This window comes from Bufo bufo, chromosome 4 (assembly GCF_905171765.1).
Source record: "Bufo bufo chromosome 4, aBufBuf1.1, whole genome shotgun sequence".
NCBI classification, from domain to species: domain Eukaryota; kingdom Metazoa; phylum Chordata; class Amphibia; order Anura; family Bufonidae; genus Bufo; species Bufo bufo.
Window position 1 is genome coordinate 86,234,645 of NC_053392.1, and position 18,662 is coordinate 86,253,306.

Sequence of the window (18,662 nt, forward strand, 5' to 3'; positions counted from 1 at the left end):
TAGCCAGTGGTTATGCAGCTCTTATAGCTGTGTGGGTAAGTGCCTTACCACTGTTACAGAAGGTCGTGGGTTTGAGTCCCTGCAGAAACTTTTCTGAAGTACACAAGCACTGACTCCATATATGGACATACAGCGCGGGACACAAACCGGAAGAGGCTGCATCGCATCGCTGACATGGAGGTAAGTGTTCTTTTTTTTAAAATACCGGACTGTTACTGCCACATGGGGGGAGCGGGAGGCACTTGATACTGGCACATGGGGGGGTTGGCACTTGATACTGGCACATGGGGGGGTTTGGCACTTGATACCGACACATGGGGGGGGTTGGCACCTGATCCTGGCACATGGGGGGTGTTGGCACTTGATACTGGCACATGGGGGGTGGGGTGGGAAGGAGAGAGGCACTTGATACTGGCACATTGGGAGGGGGGGAGATGGCACTATGATACTGCCACATTGGGGGGAGATGGCACTATGTTACTGGCACATTGGGGGGGGAGAGGCACTTGATACTGGCACATTGGGAGGGGGGAAATGGCACTATGATACTGGCACATGGAGGGTTTTGGCACTATGATAATTGCACATGGGGGGTGGGTGGGAAGGAGAGAGGCACTTGATACTGGCACATTGGGAGGGGGGAGATGGCACTAAATTACTGGTACATTGGGGGGAGATGGCACTATGATACTGGCACATGGGGGGGAGGAGAGAGGCACTTGATACTGGCACATTGGGGGGAGATGGCACTATAATACTGGCACATGGGGGAAGGAGAGAGGCACTTGATACTAGCACTTTGGGGGGGGCGAGATGGCACTATGATACTGGGACATAAGGGCGGAAGGAGAAAGGCACTTGATACTGGCACATGGGGGGGTTGGCACTTGATACTGGCACATGGGGGGGGCATCTATGGGGACACTTACTGGCACATTATTGGGGGGCATTATGGGGGTCCCTTTTTACTGGCACATTATTGGGGGGCATTATGGGGGCATCTACTGAGGCCACAAAGAAGGGGTATTTTATATGGGGGGCTCTGTGTGGTTCTAGCATTATCAGGGGGTTTATCTCTTTCTGCAGTATTGTATTGGGGAGCACAGTGGCACAGTATTGTGGTAGGATGATTTGTCCAAAAGATGCGAGAATGATGGAAAAGTAGTAAACTAAGATTTTTTTTTTGTCAAACTGCAGAGATGAAAAATGGCTGAAAACTGGAGGTCTGATCTGAAGGTCTGAAAGGAGAAGATGAGGAAAGAGAACATCTACGTCAAAGAGACGTCACTGGATGTAAGAGGTATGTGCGCTGTATTACCCTGTATTTCCAAATTTTTTTCGAATCCAAATCCGAATACTTTGTTAAAAAAGTAAGGACTCTTTATTTTTTCATATTAAAAGAATATTGAGTTTGGATCACTTTATTTCTTACACCATATATATATATATATATATATATATATATATATATATATATATATATACACTTTATTACAAACACTGTCTCAATTCATGGTATACAAATATAACCATAAAATCACCAGCCATTGAAAGGGTGTTGGGTACTAGTGCAGTAAAATGGTCACCCAAAAGAATGACACTTCATGACCTTTATGATATATGATATACAATCTAATATAGTGGAACATCTCTCACTCTCCGTACTAATAACCTCACAAGCATGTTGCCTCAAATAAGATCAGTTATGCCAATGTTTTCCAGTTATAACTGTGTCTGCCTCATTCCTTCCGCCATTCCACCACCGGAACTTCACTCTTTGCTTTTGTTTGGATAATTATTTTGAGTTATATCATTTGTTGCTTGCACCTTTGTTTTATTTTTCATCAGGAGTGGCATAACATATTGCCATAAGAATAGATGTTCTAGAATTGTTATTACATGGGGAATGCATGAAGCTATTAAAACAGGTGTGTCAGGAGTGGTAAAAGATCTTCTTTAAATGGGTTGTATAAGGATAACAACCATAGGTCCCAGAGGACAGTCCACTTAAAGCCCTTCTCATTATTAGCAGCAAACAAACAGTGAATGTCGCTCCATGGACCCAGCTTGTCTAAGTTCATTTGAATAGCCAACGTGTAATACTGTATATCCTCGGGTGTTTTAGAAGCCGGAAGTAATGGAAATGTAAATAGGATAAATAATTTACAGTAAGTAAGCCATGCAGAACACAGCTTTACTTTGCAGCACAGTAGTAATCAATATTTCACTAAGTACAATAGGCTTTCCTTTCAGTAAAAAATTTCCTTTGGCACTTTTGCCCCCTGGTGGCTATTATACATAATGCAGTCACTGGATTCACCCTAGTTTGATTCAAGAAAGTTCTACTGGCTATTCTGAATATCCGGTGCACATTTCCACATACATGATTATTAAAATCATAGCCTGACATTTGCACAGTGCATCGAGGTGTGAAGTAAGGATTCTCATCAGGTTTGTAGCACCTAAGATCTGAACCAGATGCTCACAAACAGGGGTGTGCCACTACATGCCATGCTACACCTTGAGAAACATCAAAGTATATTAACCACGTCGCGCCCTCCTCCTCCTCCCAATCTGCCTCCGTGATCCTGATGCCGCTCGGACAGCCCTCCCATGCCTACTGCTACGTGCCTGGATGCTGAGACTCCTGCCGGTGGGCCCGTGCTCTGATTGGTGTTTCGGACGTGGCGATTTCACTTCCTCCGTTGGGCGGCAGTCCCTTGTTGAGTCTGGCTGTTTGGGGTCCTGTGGGGCCTGGTGGGACGCCTGGTTTGTATGCCTTGCTGCACCTAGTGCTCATGTTGCTTTGACTTAAGCTCCTGAACCCACGCTGACTGCCTGTTTGTTCTCTTCTTTTTTTTTTTTTCCTCTCTTTCTTGAATGTGTTTTCCCCCCTCCTGCCTTCTCAGCCCTGTAAGAAACCTTGTATAAGCTCAAGGCCCCTCTGCTCTCCCTGGGACTCCTCAGCCCTGAAAAGAAGTTTGTATAGACCTCAAGCCCCTTCTGCTTCCTTGGTATTTCTGCAATCGTGGTGAGATCTATCCATATTGGGTTGTCGCTGTCTCCTGTCCTTTCCTTCACCTGGTGTTTTTTTTTTTGTTTTTTTTTTTGAGATATTGATATATATATTTTATACCGGGAGAGGTGGGAGAGAAGGGAGGGGAGTTTTGGAGAAGAAAAAAAGAAGAAGAAAAAAAGAGAAGAAAAGAGGAAAGAAAAACAAGAAGGAGGGAAAAAATAATAAACTTTCTACCCTTTAAAAAAAAAAGGAAAGGAAGGAAAAAAGGAAAAAAGGAAAGGAAGTGTGAAAAAAGGAAAGAAGAGAAAAAAGAGAAAGGGAAGAAAAAAAAGGAGGAAAGAAAAAAAAAGAAAAGAAAAAAGGAGGGGAGAGGAGGAAGAAACTGAAAAGACTAGCGTGGTATTAGCAGGAGGTGCTCAAACCCACATGCAGTCGTGCATATATATAGGGGAGCAAATTCTGCACTTGTGGCCCGTTGCTAATGGCGATCCCCAGCAAAAATGCATACGGTGGAGGATGCCCGCAGCGAACCACAAGTACCACAATAGACATCCTACACAAGGTAGCAATTGTGTGGATGTAATAATCAATATAACAATATAACAAAATAATAGCAAAGACAGGTGCACGCTGCAGTCTTACTAAACCCTCAAACTGATTTTAAAATTGAGAGATTAGTCAACATATCCGACGGTGTAGAACATGTCTAAGCCCGGGCACCACGCCAAGGTTTCTCAAGTAGCCCGGGACCTAACACTCTCCTAACTGAGCCGTATGGGCAATACCAGGAGCCAGTGGGCAAATTACAGGAGCATGAGGCCGACTCACAAACAACTCACCAGTTACCTCCAGCATAAAACCATGCTTGCAGTGGGAGGAGGGAGGAGTCTGCGAGTCCCACTCAAGACTGGCTGATATAGCCCAGGCTTCACAGGTGCACCTAAATGTGACCTGTAGATGGAAAACAGGCACATTTAAATTGGAGTTTATACACCTCCAGGAATCTCTATATATACACAAACTGAAAAGACTAGCGTGGTATTAGCAGGAGGTGCTCAAACCCACATGCAGTCGTGCATATATATAGGGGAGCAAATCCTGCACTTGTGGCCCGTTGCTAAAGGCGATCCCCAGCAAAAATGCATACGGTGGAGGATGCCCGCAGCGAACCACAAGTACCACAATAGACATCCTACACAAGGTAGCAATTGTGTGGATGTAATAATCAATATAACAATATAACAAAATAATAGCAAAGACAGGTGCATGCTGCAGTCTTACTAAACCCTCAAACTGATTTTAAAATTGAGAGATTAGTCAACATATCCTACGGAGAGGAGGAAGAAAAAACAAAAAAGAAAAGGAAGGGAGGGGGAAAAAACATGGGTCCTAAGCAAAACAGGCAGTCAATAGACTTGTCGTTGTCTAAAACAGACAGAGATCTGTAGAGGCTGTAAAAATTTACCAGTTTTTAAAATCACCAAATATAAATACAAGAACTGGACAAAAAGGAAAGCAGGATCTAACGTTGAAAAAAAAGTATTGCTGGATTAAGATCGGAGGAGGCAGTGGATGATTATTTCCAGCATGGAGATGGGTAGAGGGTGGATGAAATGGACACTCCTATGGGGGAGCTCTCTCCATTAGAGGAGATTTAAGTCACGGTCAAAAATAATGGAAAGGTGATACAAGACAATGCAGCTGGGGGCAGTCCAGTTTGACGTGTTTTTAATTAGAGACGATGTAACAAAGATACGAGACAGAGTCACCGTCATTGAAAAGACAGTTGGCTCCCTAGAGTATGAAGGGAAAATATTAAAATCTGAAATTGCCACGTTAAGAATGGAATATATTTATGTACAAAAAAAAAGTACTGGATCTGGAAGACAGTTAGAGGCGATCCAATGTGAGAATTCTGGGGCTTCCTGAGGGTGCAGAGTAAAAAAAAACTGTTGGAATGACACAGTCTCTGATCCTTGAAAATTTTGGAAAGGAACACTTCTCGTCTTTATTCTTAATGGAGAGGGCCCATGGGATCCCCGGGGGTAAACCAACTCCTGGAATGCAGCCTCGGGTACTCCTGGCAAAGATTCTTGTTTCCCAGGATAGAGACATGATCTTAAAGAGGGTCAGGGAGTGTCTCCCCATTATATATTTGGTAGTAAACTGTCCTTTTTTCCAGACTTCTCGAAAGAGATTCAAGAAAAGAGACGCAGTTTTTTGGCTTTTAAAAAAACGTCTACAGGCTAAAGACATTAAGTACTCTTTCTTGTATCCACCCAAATTTCGGATAAATTCAACTAATTTTTTTGATACTCCAGCCCTTGTCACCGACTGGAGCAATGTTTGAGTAGTGCTGTATTTTTCTTGTTTCCCTACCTTTTTGTGATGGCTTTTTTGGCAGAGGCAGGATTAGTGGGGAGGGGAAGGGATGGTCTGAGTAGAGAGGTCTGCTTCTTGATAGTGGCGGATAATGGGGTTTTGGGGGAGGATAGAGGTTTTGTGGGTGGGTAGCAATGCGTCTCTTAGGATGGATAATGGGAGGGGTTGGCTTGTAAGGGGATCTTTTATTTTTGAATTTGTCTAGTTGACTATATGTCTGTAAGAATTTTGACCTGGAATGTACGGGGACTTGGGGATAAGCTACAAAGACAGGCAGTGTTTGATCTAGTTTAGACATTTACCAGCGGTTGTCTGTCTATTAGAAACCCATTTTACTGAAGAGACAACGGCGCGGATTAGTAGAGGATGGGTATCGCAGGCATTTCATTCAACTTTCACCAGTTACTCTAGAGGAGTGACGGTGTTTATACATGAAAAGATTGATTTTGTCTGCGAGGCATCCTCTATTGATAAGTATGGGAGATATGATTTCCTTTATGGGAAACTTGCTGGAAGATTATGTATTCTAACTTTTATTTATATTCCTCCTCCTTTTTCTTTTTACGTACTTAATTGCTTAATAACATTTATAGAGCAACGTCCAGACTGTCTTACTTTAGAAAAAAAGGATTTTAATTGTGTTCTTAATCCTAAAATAGACTTCTCTGGGTGGAGATAGTAATATTGCTGTATCTAATCATGGATCCTCGTTGGCACGATTCTGTCAGGAATCGGGTTTTGTGGATGCCTGGGGTTTTCATGGACAGGGGAGGAGAGTTTACTCTTGTGTATCTAAATCTGGGAACTGTATGTCCAGTATTGACCTGGCATTAATTAATAAAAAATATTTGAAATATATGAAATATATGAAATACGAAGCCATGTACTAGTATCCCTTGAGCTTTGTATGACTGATGATAGGGAAGGGGTAGTACCCCCCTTCAGATGAAATCCTTACTGGCTGTTCCTAATATATAATCATGACTGGATGAAACAGGAGACGGTGTACTTCTGGGATGTTAATTATAAATCTGTTAAAATCCAACTGGTGCGGGATGCGTTTAAGGCTTTTGTGAGGGGTCTACTTGTTAGCAATATCACCAATTTAAGGAGGGAGTATGGGAAGAAAGAGAGGGCTTTAACCCCTTAAGGACTGGGACATTTTTCACCTTAAGGACCAGACTGATTTTTGCTAATCTGACATGTGGTGATAACTTTAAAACGCTTTTACTTATCCAGGCCATTCTGAGATTGTTTTCTCGTCACATATTGTACTTCATGACAGTGGCAAATTTGAATCAAAATATACAATTTTTATTTATAAAAAAAATACCAAATTTACCAAAATCTTGAAAAATTCACAACTTTCCAAATTTCTATTTCTCTGCTTTTGAAACAGATAGTGATACCTCATATAATAGTTATTACTTTACATTTCCCGTATGTCTACTTTATGTTTAGATCATTTTGTGAATGCCATTTTATTTTTTGGGGACATTAGAAGGCTTATAAGTTTAGAAGCAAATCTTGAAATTTATCAGAAAATTTCCAAAACCCACTTTATAAGGACCAGTTCAGGTCTGAAGTCACTTTGTGAGGCTTACACATAATAGAAACCACCCAAAAATGATGCCATTTTAGAAACTACACCCCTCAAGGTATTAAAAACAGATTTTACAAAGGTTGTTAACCCTTTAGGTGTTCCACAAAGAATTAATGGAAAATAAAGATGAAATTTCAGAATTACCCTTTTCAGGCAGATTTTCTATTTTAATCATTTTTTTTCGCGAACAAAGCAAAGGTTAACAGCCAAACTAAACTCAATATTTATTGCCCTGATTCTGTAGTTTACAGAAACACCCCATATGTGGTCAAAAACTGCTGTATAGCCACTCGGCAGGGCGCAGAAGGAAAGGAACACCATATGGTTTTTAGAAGGCAGATTTTGATAGATTGTTTTTTTGACATCATGTCTCATTTGAAGCCACCCTGATGCACCCCTAGAGTAAAAACTCCAAAAAAGTGACCCCAGGTCACATAAGGGCTGACTGTCCCTGTTGGGGTGAGCCCGTGGACACTAACTATGGCTACTGCCACTCATTATATGCCAGGAAGCTGTGTGCCTCCGGTACCCCAGAGACTATAGACAACAACCACTTGTGCCAGGTGAAAGTAGATAACAATCTCGCGGTGGCATTGCTGGACTCAGGGAGTCTGGGGTCCCTGGTAAGGGCTACACTGGTATGGCCCGCTGAGTATACTGGCTGGAAAGTTGGGGTAATGTGTATTCATGGAGACTTAAAAGCCTACCCCACCGCTATGGTGTCTCTATCCACGGTTGCCGGCAGGTGGACCCACGAGGTGGCCGTCACCACTAATCTACACTATGAACTAATAATAGGAAGAGACTTCCCTGCACTGTGGCCTGCTATGAGAATTACCGATACCCATGAGACAAGGGTAACCCTAGCAGAGTGTCCCTGCTCAGGGGAGAGACCAGAACCCTGGGAACCCGAGATCGAAGGGCCAGCGGTAGGGGTGATCGCCACTTTGGTGGAAGAGGGGGAGACAACCCCGCTAAGTGTGATGGTGGGAGACATGGAGGACTTGTCACCGGGTCCTGAATTGGCAGACCTCAATATCTCTGGGGATAATTTTGGTATCGTCCAACGTCGGGACCTAACCCTATCCTGAGCTTGGGAAAATGTGTTAATAGTAGATGGTGAACCACAACAACCGGGGGCAGAGTCAGTGTTTCCCCGTTTTGTGCTTCATCAGGATATGTTGTATCGGGTAAACCAACTACGGGGTGAGCTTATTGAACAGTTGGTGGTCCCCAAGGCTTATCGCAAACTCTTGTTAGATCTAGCCCACCAACACGTTCTCGGGGGTCACCTGGGGCTGCAGAAAACTCAGGATTGTATTCTACAGAGGTTTTACTGGCCCAGCATAGTCAGAGAGGTGGAAGAGTTTTGCAAATCTTGCCCGACCTGCCAGATAACTAGCCCCAGCCACATTTCCGTAGTCCCCTAGTACCTCTCCCGATTATCGAGGTACCGTTTGACCAAATAGCTATGGATCTCATAAGCCCAGGACCGAAGTCAGCCAGAGGGCATCAACACATCTTAGTCATCCTAGACTACGCCACTCGGTACCCGGAGGCGGTGCCACTGCAACATACCTCGGGCAAACTCATAGCTAAGGAGTTAATGGAAATAATTTCCCGAGTAGGACTACCTAAAGAGGTTCTGACCGACCAGGGGATCCCTTTAATGTCCAAGGTGATGAGGGAACTCTGTAAGTTGCTGCACATAAAACAACTACGGACATCCGTTTAACAACTGCAAACGGACGGTCTGGTAGAAAGGTTTAACCAAACATTAAAAAATTGGTTGAAAAGGGTAGTGTCTAAAGATGGGAAGGACTGGGGCCTCCTTCTTCCCTATCTCGTGTTCGCAGTGCGAGAGGTACCCCAGGCCTCTACTGGGTTCTCACCCTTCAAACTGCTATATGGCAGACACCCTCACGGTCTCTTGGACATGGCCAAAGAGGCGTGGGAACAACAACCCACTCCACATAAAAGTATCAGTAAAAAAGTAACCGTAAATTTCTGGCTAGGTGGCAGGGGCCCTACGAGGTACTCGAGAAAATTGGAGATGTAAACTACAAGGTAAACCAGCCAGGGCGGCGAAAGCCGGAGCAGGTATACCATGTGAATTTACTCAAACCATGGAAAGATAGAGAAACCTGTACTCAAGACAGCCCGCAGCGGGGTTTTCTAGGAGAAGAGGTTCCGGCCACTCTGTCTGATGCAAGAAAAGCGGCTGCCACAGTAAAAATTGCTGACAGCCTCTCCTCTAAACAGACTCAGGAGGCCAGGGAGTTCTTTAGTCAGAACACTGATGTGTTCTCGGACCTCGCTGGATGCACCTCAATAATCCAGCATGACATTGTCACTGAGCCTCAGGCAAAAGTCTGGTTAAAACCATACTGGGTACCTGAGGCTCGGCGACTAGCCATCTCAGAGGAGGTGCAGCTAATGTTGCAGCTAGATGTCATTGAGGAGTCAAAAAGTGATTGGGCCAGTCCTATAGTATTGATACCCAAGCCAGACGGGACATTGCGGTTTTGCAACGACTTTCGTAAACTTAACGAATTTTCTAAGTTCAACGCATATTCCATGCCCCGGGTGGATGAGCTAGTCGAGAAGTTTGGACAAGCACGGTACTTTTCTGTTTTAGACCTCACGAAAAGGTACTGGCAGGTGCCCTTAACGGAGGTTGCCAAAGAGAAAACTGCCTTCGTCACACCTGAGGGGCTGTATCACTATAAGGTGTTACCCTTTGGTCTGCATGGCGCCCCCGCCACTTTTCAGCGACTTATGGACATTGTGCTTCGTCCACATCGTCGGTATGCTTCGGCTTACCTGGACAATATTGTCATCCACAGTACCGACTGGGAAAGTCACCTACCCAAAGTGCAGGCTGTAGTGGACTCCCTTCAGAAGGCTGGACTAACCGCTAACCCGAAAAAATGTGTGATAGGGTTAGAGGAGACTAAGTACCTGGGGTATGTCATTAGGCGTGGAGTCATCAAACCCCAAGTAAACAAAATAGAGGCGATTAGAAATTTGCCCCGACCTGTCATCACTAGGCAAGTAAAGTCATTCCTGGGAATAGTCGGCTTTTACATGAGGTTTGTTCCCCACTTTGCTACTCTAGCCGAGCCATTGACAGGGCTCTTGAAGGGACACAAGTCAGTGATGGTTCGCTGGGATGATCGGGCAGAAGAGACTTTCTCTGCTTTGAAGTCGGCTCTGTGTGGGTCCCCAGTTTGGGTGACGGCCGACTTCAAAAGGGAGTTTATAGTACGGACCGATGCCTCCGAAGTAAGCCTCGGTGCTGTACTGTCTCAGGAAGTCAACGGGGAGGAGCATCGCGTTGTCTTTCTCACCTGTAAGCTCACCCCTGCCGAGACCAGGTATAGTATAGTGGAGAGAGAGTGCCTGGCCATCAAGTGGGCACTCAAGTCTCTCCGCTATTATTTGTTGGGGAGAAAGTTCCGCCTGGTGACTGACCACTCCCCTCTCAAATGGATGAGCCAGGCCAAGGACAGAAATGCCCGGGTCACCCGATGGTTTCTGTCCTTACAAAAAGTTTTCGGTGGAACACAGGGCAGGCCGGTTACAAGGAAACGCAGATGCCCTGTCCCGGGTACACTGTCTGGTGTGTGTTTACCCCCTCAGGGTTCAACAAAGGAGGGGGTATGTGACACAGCAAGGGGTTTTGTCTGGGAAGGCAGGTATTTTCCTCCCAACATGTGCGGCTTGGCTGGTTTCCAGCCAGGTGAGGTCAAATACCGGACCGGAGTTTAAGTGCCAGTCAGGGTTTTGGCAGCACATGGCTGTCCTTAAATAGGCAGCTGGGCTCAGCGTTGGGATCTGAGGTTTTGTGCCGGACTGGAGGGCTGAGACCCATGTGCAGGGGGATCAGGCCCCCTAAAGCTGATCATTCGAATATCTGGGCATGACAATATCGCCCAAGATCGATGACTTTATTCACCTGACTCCATTGATAAGGCTTTGTATACCCTTATCTAGAGCGGATAGAATATCTTTGGTTAAGATGGTGATTCTACCCCAACTTCTCTTTATCCTTAGAAACTCTCCAACTTGGATTGACGGGAAGTTTTTCAAACTCATTGAGAGGATGATTAATGAACTACTTTGGGGAAGAAAGCAAGTGAGGTTAAAGTTGAGCTATTTTTATAAGCCTTTGGAGCAGGGAGGGTTTAATCTCCCCCACTTCAAGGGCTATTTTATAGCTGGACAACTATGGTTATTCTCTCAATGGGAGAAAAGTCCTCTGTGTAAGATGCTGGTAAAACGAACTCCATATGATAATACTGTATATTCACTCTGTTGGAATCTGGGCGATTAACTAATGTTGAACAAGAGTATAGAGCAGGGCTGGCAAACCTGCAGCTCTCCAGCTGTTGTAAAACTACAATTCCCACCATGCCCTGCTGTAGACTGATAGATGTAGGCTGTCTGGGCATGCTGGGAGTTGTAGTTTTGCAACAGCTGGAGAGCCACAGGTTGGCCATCCCTGGTATAGAGGGACTGGAAAGTTATTTTCTAGATCTTGGACCACCATTGGAATATGGTTGGGGATTAAGGGTTCTCTTTTTTGCACTCCTCTTTGGTATCATTTTTATTTAGAGGATTTTGATAAATTAGCGGGGGATACGTTTTGGCAAAAAAGTAATATTGTGGTGAGAAATGGAGAGATACTCCCCTTCTCCTGTTTAGCACAAATGGGGAATAATCTAAGTTGGTTTAGGTATTTTCAGATACGTTCAGCAATTGCTAATGTAAAAGAAACTCCACTGTTGGAGATGGACACCTTTAAATGAATTGATAGGGAATTTAAGCTTGAAGTGGAAGATTTCACAACTATATAAATTATTAGTAAAGGCACTATTTAATGAGGTTGTTTCTCTGGGCCAAAGGGCTTGGGGAACTGATTGCCCAATGGTTTCGGTAGAGGATTGTGGAAATATACTGGATGATTTAAGATTAGTATCACACAATTTGAAGCATATATCAGTACAGTTTAATATTTTACAGAGTGTATATCACGCCGATATGGCTTAATAAATGTGGTTTACGAGAGTCTGCCAATTGTCCACGGTGTGATTCACAGAGGACGGATTTTCTGCACGTCTTGGTTGTGTCCAGACTTAAAAGTCTATTGGGGTATAATTCATAAGTTTATTACTCAAAAACTGAGGACAGCACATCCGTTCACAGCTGAGTGCTGAATACTGGGTGATCTATCCAAGGTAAACTGTCATAAGTTTAAAAAGATTCTTTTGACTAGAATTATGTTTTTAGCTAGACTCTTGATCACTCAAGTCTGGAGGTCACATAGTACTCCAAACTGTAAGGAGTGGTTATATCTCATGAATAAGGTTAAGAGATATGAGAGGGTCTTATATAACCAGAGAGATTCTAAGGAAAAATGGTCTGACTCTAGGGTATGGGGGTTGTGGAAGTGGTAGCTTTCCTCTTGATTCCTGCCTCCTGCCAAAGCCAGCCGAGCACCATCAGCTCAGCTGGATCAAGAGGCCCAAGCTACAAGCCTCAGGAGGAAAAGTTCCCTGGATAAGGATAAAGACAGAGTTAGACTACAGAAAGATAAGTACAGCAGAAAGGAAAAGTTTCTATTTAATCCTGTCAGCACAGCTGAGCTAGAGAGTAACAGATGTAGCAGAGCCGAGTGTGTTTGCCTGCCAGAATTTATGCCAAAGCCTGCTGGTAACCAAGATAAAGTTGGAAGATTGTTTACCTGATGAAATTTTATTCAAGTAAAGCTTCTGTTCAATGTTATACAAAGTCTGGACTCCATTTCTTTCTCCATTCTCATCAAATATCCCTTTTCTGCAACGGACGACCACGGCCTGGGGTTCCAACGTATCTAGGTAGGAGCACTGTGACAAGTGCAACACCACTAGACATTTAGGCCTTCCTACACCACTCTGGCATTTCTACACCTGGCTACCACCATATCACTAAAAGGGGGCCCTGTGCCCTCATTGCTGCAATGCAACTGGCATCAAGGCAAACTTTAACACCTATAACATCATCTTAAAGGGACCCCTAGCGGCATCGTGCCTGCTGCACATAGCCATTTACAGTCTAACAGGCATTATAGTTATAGTTAATACGGCTGAAGAAAGACATGTCCATTAAGTTCAACCATAGCTGTCATGATCTAATTCTTCTCAAAGTTCCATCTCTGGTAGTGCAGTTCAGGATGCCAGACAACTTAGGGTACGTGCACACCTCCATTCAACTGAACCCACAGGCTTTTCTGGTAGAGACAGCTGGAGTTCATCGTACTGCCATTCACCGCTAAAACCCATGAACTATAATGGGATCCGACGGGGACACGGCCGCTTTCCAACAAAATCCCAGCTTTTGGCCAGACCAAAAAAGTCACTTATGTCAGAAAGCAACAAGATACCTTTACAGTCAATAGGTTTCAGCGGTGAATGTCAGTATCCGGCTAGGCCGGACCCAGTGAACTCTAGCAGGCTGTTCTCTGCCAGAACAACCTGCCGGATAAGTTAAATGGAGGTGTGAACCTATCCTTAGGTTACGTTTTCTGACCAGATTCGATGTGTGTAGTGAATACATATGATATATACCTGAATCCTGACCCAGAGGTGCACCACCAATGAGGCGATTGCCTCAGGCAGCAGATTGGGGGGGAGCAGAAGGGCCACATGCCATGAGCGCTTTCATTGTGGCAAAGGGGTTAGGTTAATAAATTGGCAAGGGGGGCGCAGTTTCAGTTTTTGCATCAGGGAACAGAAAGGCTAGGTGCACCCGTCCTGACCCATTCATTTCAAATGGGTTTGTGCACGTATCATCTTTGCGTTCAGGACAAATTGCAGCATGTTCTATATTGTGCGTTTTTCACACAGCTCTGGCTCTATAGAAGTGAAAGGGATTTTTTTGCGTGAAAAACGGAAGGCATTCGGATGCAATGCATTTTTCTTCACACGAAAAAACACACTGAACGCAACCGCAGAAAAAAAAGTGACAACTTGTGCAAAACCATGTCTTTCCTGAACAGATCCTGACAATACGTATCGCTTGTGTAAAAGAGACCCCTCCTCAGTCTACCACTAGCCGCCTCCCAGTTCACACAACCCTATAACCTTCCTGTAGCATTTGTGTATTCTGCCTGGACTGTTGGCTTTAGTCCACACACTGCTGCTCTACGTTGGCGGAAATAACAGGAAACTTAGGCGCTGCCCAGAGCCCGCCCACTTAGATCACATTGTGCAACTGACAATCCGCCTAACCGGTGCAGTAACCCCGACCCCAGCTAACTAAAGCAATGCATGGAGACTAAGTTGGCCGATTCCAGCCATCCTCCACATCATAAATTAATACATGTACAGCAGGGGCGGGGAACCTTTTTGCTGCTGAGGGTCATTTGTAATAGTTTGTGGGCCATACAAAAAGGAGACTTTTGTATTACTTACCAGTAAAGTCTCTTTCTCGCTCTTCCTTGGGGGACACAGGAAACCATGGGTATAGCTCTGCTCCCTAGGAGGCGTGACACTAAGTGAAAGCTGTAAGCCCCTCCTCCATCAGCTATACCCTTCAGCCTGGAGAAGAGACTGCCAGTTGCGTGTCCAAGTAGTGAAAGATAACCACCAACCGGAAAAAGAACTGTCGAGCCCCAACGGGGGCAACCAAGCCGGAACCACAACTGTAACCCAAATGAAGGGCGGGTGCTGTGTCCCCCAAGGAAGAGCGAGAAAGAGACTTTACTGGTAAGTAATACAAAAGTCTCCTTTTCTCGCCCATATTCCTTGGGGGACACAGGAAACCATGGGACGTTCCAGAGCAGTCCCAGAAGGGAGGGACCAGAACAAACTCAACCAACACCAGAGGCATCAATCAACTGCCGCCTGCAACACCAGACGGCCTAAAGCAGCGTCAGCCGACGCATGAGTATGCACCCTGTAGAACTTGGTGAAGGTGTGCAAGGAGGACCAAGTGGCCGCCTTGCAAATCTGCTCCGTAGAAGCCTGATTCCTCTGAGCCCAGGAAGCCCCGACCGCTCTAGTGGAGTGAGCGGTAACACCAAGGGGCGGAACCTTGCCCTTGGCGAGATAAGCCTCAGTAACAGCCATCTTGACAAAACGGGCGATAGCAACTTTGGATGCCGCCATCCCTCTGCGTGACCCCTCCGGGACCACAAAGAGCGAGTCAGTATGCCTGAAAGAGCTGGTTACTTCCAGGTAAATCTTGAGCGCCCTGACAACGTCCAGGCGATGAAGCTTCCTCTCCCGCGGGTGGGAAGGGGAAGGACACAAAGAGGGGAGAACGATGTCCTCGTTCAGATGAAAGGCGGAGACCACCTTAGGAAGGAAGGAAGGGACCGGACGAAGAACCACCTTGTCCTGGTGGAATACTAGGAAAGGTTCCAGACAGGAGAGTGCAGCCAATTCGGACACCCTCCGAAGAGAGGTGACGGCTACAAGGAAAATAACCTTGCAGGACAGAAGTCGCAAGGAAACCGTCCGCAGAGGCTTGAAAGGGGAAGCCTGGAGCGCTGAGAGAACCACGTTCAGGTCCCAGGGCGGTACCGGAGGGCGGTACGGGGGAACCGCGTGAGCCACGCCCTGAAGGAAGGTCTTGACAGGACCAAGGGGGGCCAGTGGGCGCTGAAACAAAATGGACAGCGCAGACACCTGACCCTTCAAAGAACTAAGGCCCAGACCTTGGGCCAGTCCGCTCTGCAGGAAGGACAAAACGGTGGGGAGAGAAAAGCGGAGCGGAGGAATCCCCAGATCGGCACAGAACCCCAAAAAGGTCCTCCAGGTCCTATAATAGATCCTAGAAGAGGACGGCTTACGGGCGCGGATCATGGTGCGGACGACGTCCGCAGAAAAACCCCTACGTGTCAGGACGGTGGTCTCAACAACCACGCCGTCAAACGTAGGGACCCTAAACACGGGTGGAAGATCGGTCCCTGAGAGAGAAGATCTTCCCTGGCGGGCGTCTGCCAGGAGCAGCATGAGGTCGGCATACCAAGACCGGCGGGGCCAGTCCGGAGCGACCAGAATCACCGAGACGCCTTCCGCCGCGATCTTCCGAAGGACCTTGGGCAGGAGAGGGATGGGAGGGAATATGTATGGGCGCGCGAAGCCTCGCCAAGGAAGAACGAGGGCGTCGGCTCCGCAAGCTCCCGTATCCCTGGCCCTGGACAGATAGGCGGGGACCTTGTGATTGAATTTTGAGGCCATGAGGTCCACGTCCGGTATGCCCCAACGAAGGCAAATGGCCTCGAATACCTCCGGGTGAAGAGACCACTCGCCGGGGTCGACGGTGGTGCGACTGAGGAAGTCCGCCGCCCAATTGTCCACCCCTGGAATAAAAATTGCAGATAGGGCCGGGACGTGGGCTTCCGCCCAACGGAGAATGCTGGTGACCTCCCGCATTGCTGCAGCGCTGCGAGTGCCCCCCTGGTGGTTTATGTACGCCACAGCCGTGGCGTTGTCCGATTGTACACGAACTGGATGACCCTTCAGCAGATGAGTCCAGTGTCGTAGAGACAGAAGGGCCGCTCTCAGCTCCAGGACATTGATCGAGAGTTTAGACTCCGATGGAGACCAAATGCCCTGGACGGATCGGGGAGGAAACACGCCTCCCCAGCCCAAGAGACTGGCATCGGTTGTAACCACCAACCAGTTGAGTGGCAGAAAGGACCTGCCCAGAAGAGGGGACTGTAACCACCAGCGGAGAGCTGACCGCACCGGAGGCGATAGATGGAAGGGATGATCCAGAGACTCCGGTGATTTGTCCCAGGAGGAGAGGATCGCCCGTTGGAGAGGGCGGGAGTGAAACTGCGCAAATGGGATCGCCTCGAAGCAGGCAACCATCTGCCCCAAGACCCGCATGCAGAAGCGGAAGGACGGTCGACGGTGGAGAAGGAGACCCCGAACCGCCCCACGGAGGATCAGACGTTTTTCCGAGGGAAGACGTACCTCCGCCGCTCCTGTGTCTAAAAGCATTCCCAGGAAGACTAGTTGTCTCGATGTAGCAGTGGCCATGGGGGATGTAGCAGTGGCCATGGGGGATGTAGCAGCGGCCATGGTGTAGCAGCAGTGGGAGGGAGGAAGGGGAGGCTGGAGCAGCCACTCTCACCATACGCTGTCTTCGCCCTCAGTCCATCCAGCGGGGGTCGCCCCTTCAGCTCCTGGCACCGCAGTGGCAGGAAGCCGGGGGAGGGACTTGGCGTGCGGGCGACCCTGAGCTGGCGGGACGCAGGGGAGTGAGGCTGCCCTGGTCCACCTTGTCTTCTGTGGGGGAGGCAGCAGTGCGTAATTACCGGCACTGGCGCAACTCAACCCCGGGAGAAACAGAGGGGTCTAATGTGTCTGTTGTCCCTGTAGGTAGAAAAAAAAAAAAAAAAAAATCCGAATTAAAAACAAATAACGCAAAAATAAAAAAATCATAGGAAAACAACCCTGCATAAGCAGGGGGTGTCTTGCCTCCTTGGACACTAAGCAAAAACTGGCAGTCTCTTCTCCAGGCTGAAGGGTATAGCTGATGGAGGAGGGGCTTACAGCTTTCACTTAGTGTCACGCCTCCTAGGGAGCAGAGCTATACCCATGGTTTCCTGTGTCCCCCAAGGAATATGGGCGAGAAAATTGTTTTCTAGCGTCTTCACCACTAGAACATAGGATCACTCCAATAGTGAAGCACCGCTAACAAGATCAGCGTATAAAAGTTTAATACTCAAACATGACAAAGCGTGGAGCGAAACCCAGGACGGGCACAGCCTTAACTGCTTGTTCTCAGGTTTGTGAGTATATTAAAAACTTTTATATGCTGATCTTGTTAGCAGTGCTTCACTATTGGAGTGATCCTATGTTCTAGTGGTGAAGACTCGTGGGGGGGGGGGGGGGGACTTCTCTCCTGCTCCAGACAGCGCTGCCACTCTGCACTTTCGTTCACCTGCTACACTGTACTGTGACCTAACCATGCAGATGCCTAGGTGCACTAAGACCTGACACTATGTATGTGTCAGGACAGAGCAGGGCCTGGAAGACCAGGGAAGGAGAGTACAGCCAGCACAGTTCTCACTTTCTTGTGCCTCAAGCATGCTAATGACCGCTTCCAGAATGGAAGCAGTCATTAGCATTTGGAATATGTTCTGCCAGGGGCTCCACATGAAATAATCCCATGGGCCAGAGGTTCCCCACCCCCAATGTACAGCAACAAAATTATCCCAAAGGATGTGTATTTGCATAACCTTACAAAGCCAGAAAAGGGTTAGCAGTCTCAAGATGGCGGCTTAGCATATTTACATCACCACTTTTCATAATGGTCAGAGGCAATGTTCTGACCATCCAAACTCAATTTACATAAAACTTTGTTCGTATACTCTGGCATTGGTGCTCTGTACAGTATTAGAATGTATTGGCTCTGGTGAGCAGAAGTTATTACTTAATGAAGTCTTGAGACTTCGGATAATCACTTCAGAAGTTAAGTTTCTACTATATATGTAAAGAATAAATCAAGGCAACTGGACTTGCTATAGATTTCGTGAAAACGTTTCACTCGTTCTTCCAACGAGCTTTCTCAATTCTGAGTGACTGTACAAGAATTCTCTAAGAATAAATGTAACTGAATCAACATCTGGTAATTATACCCAACCTCTGACCCCATGCT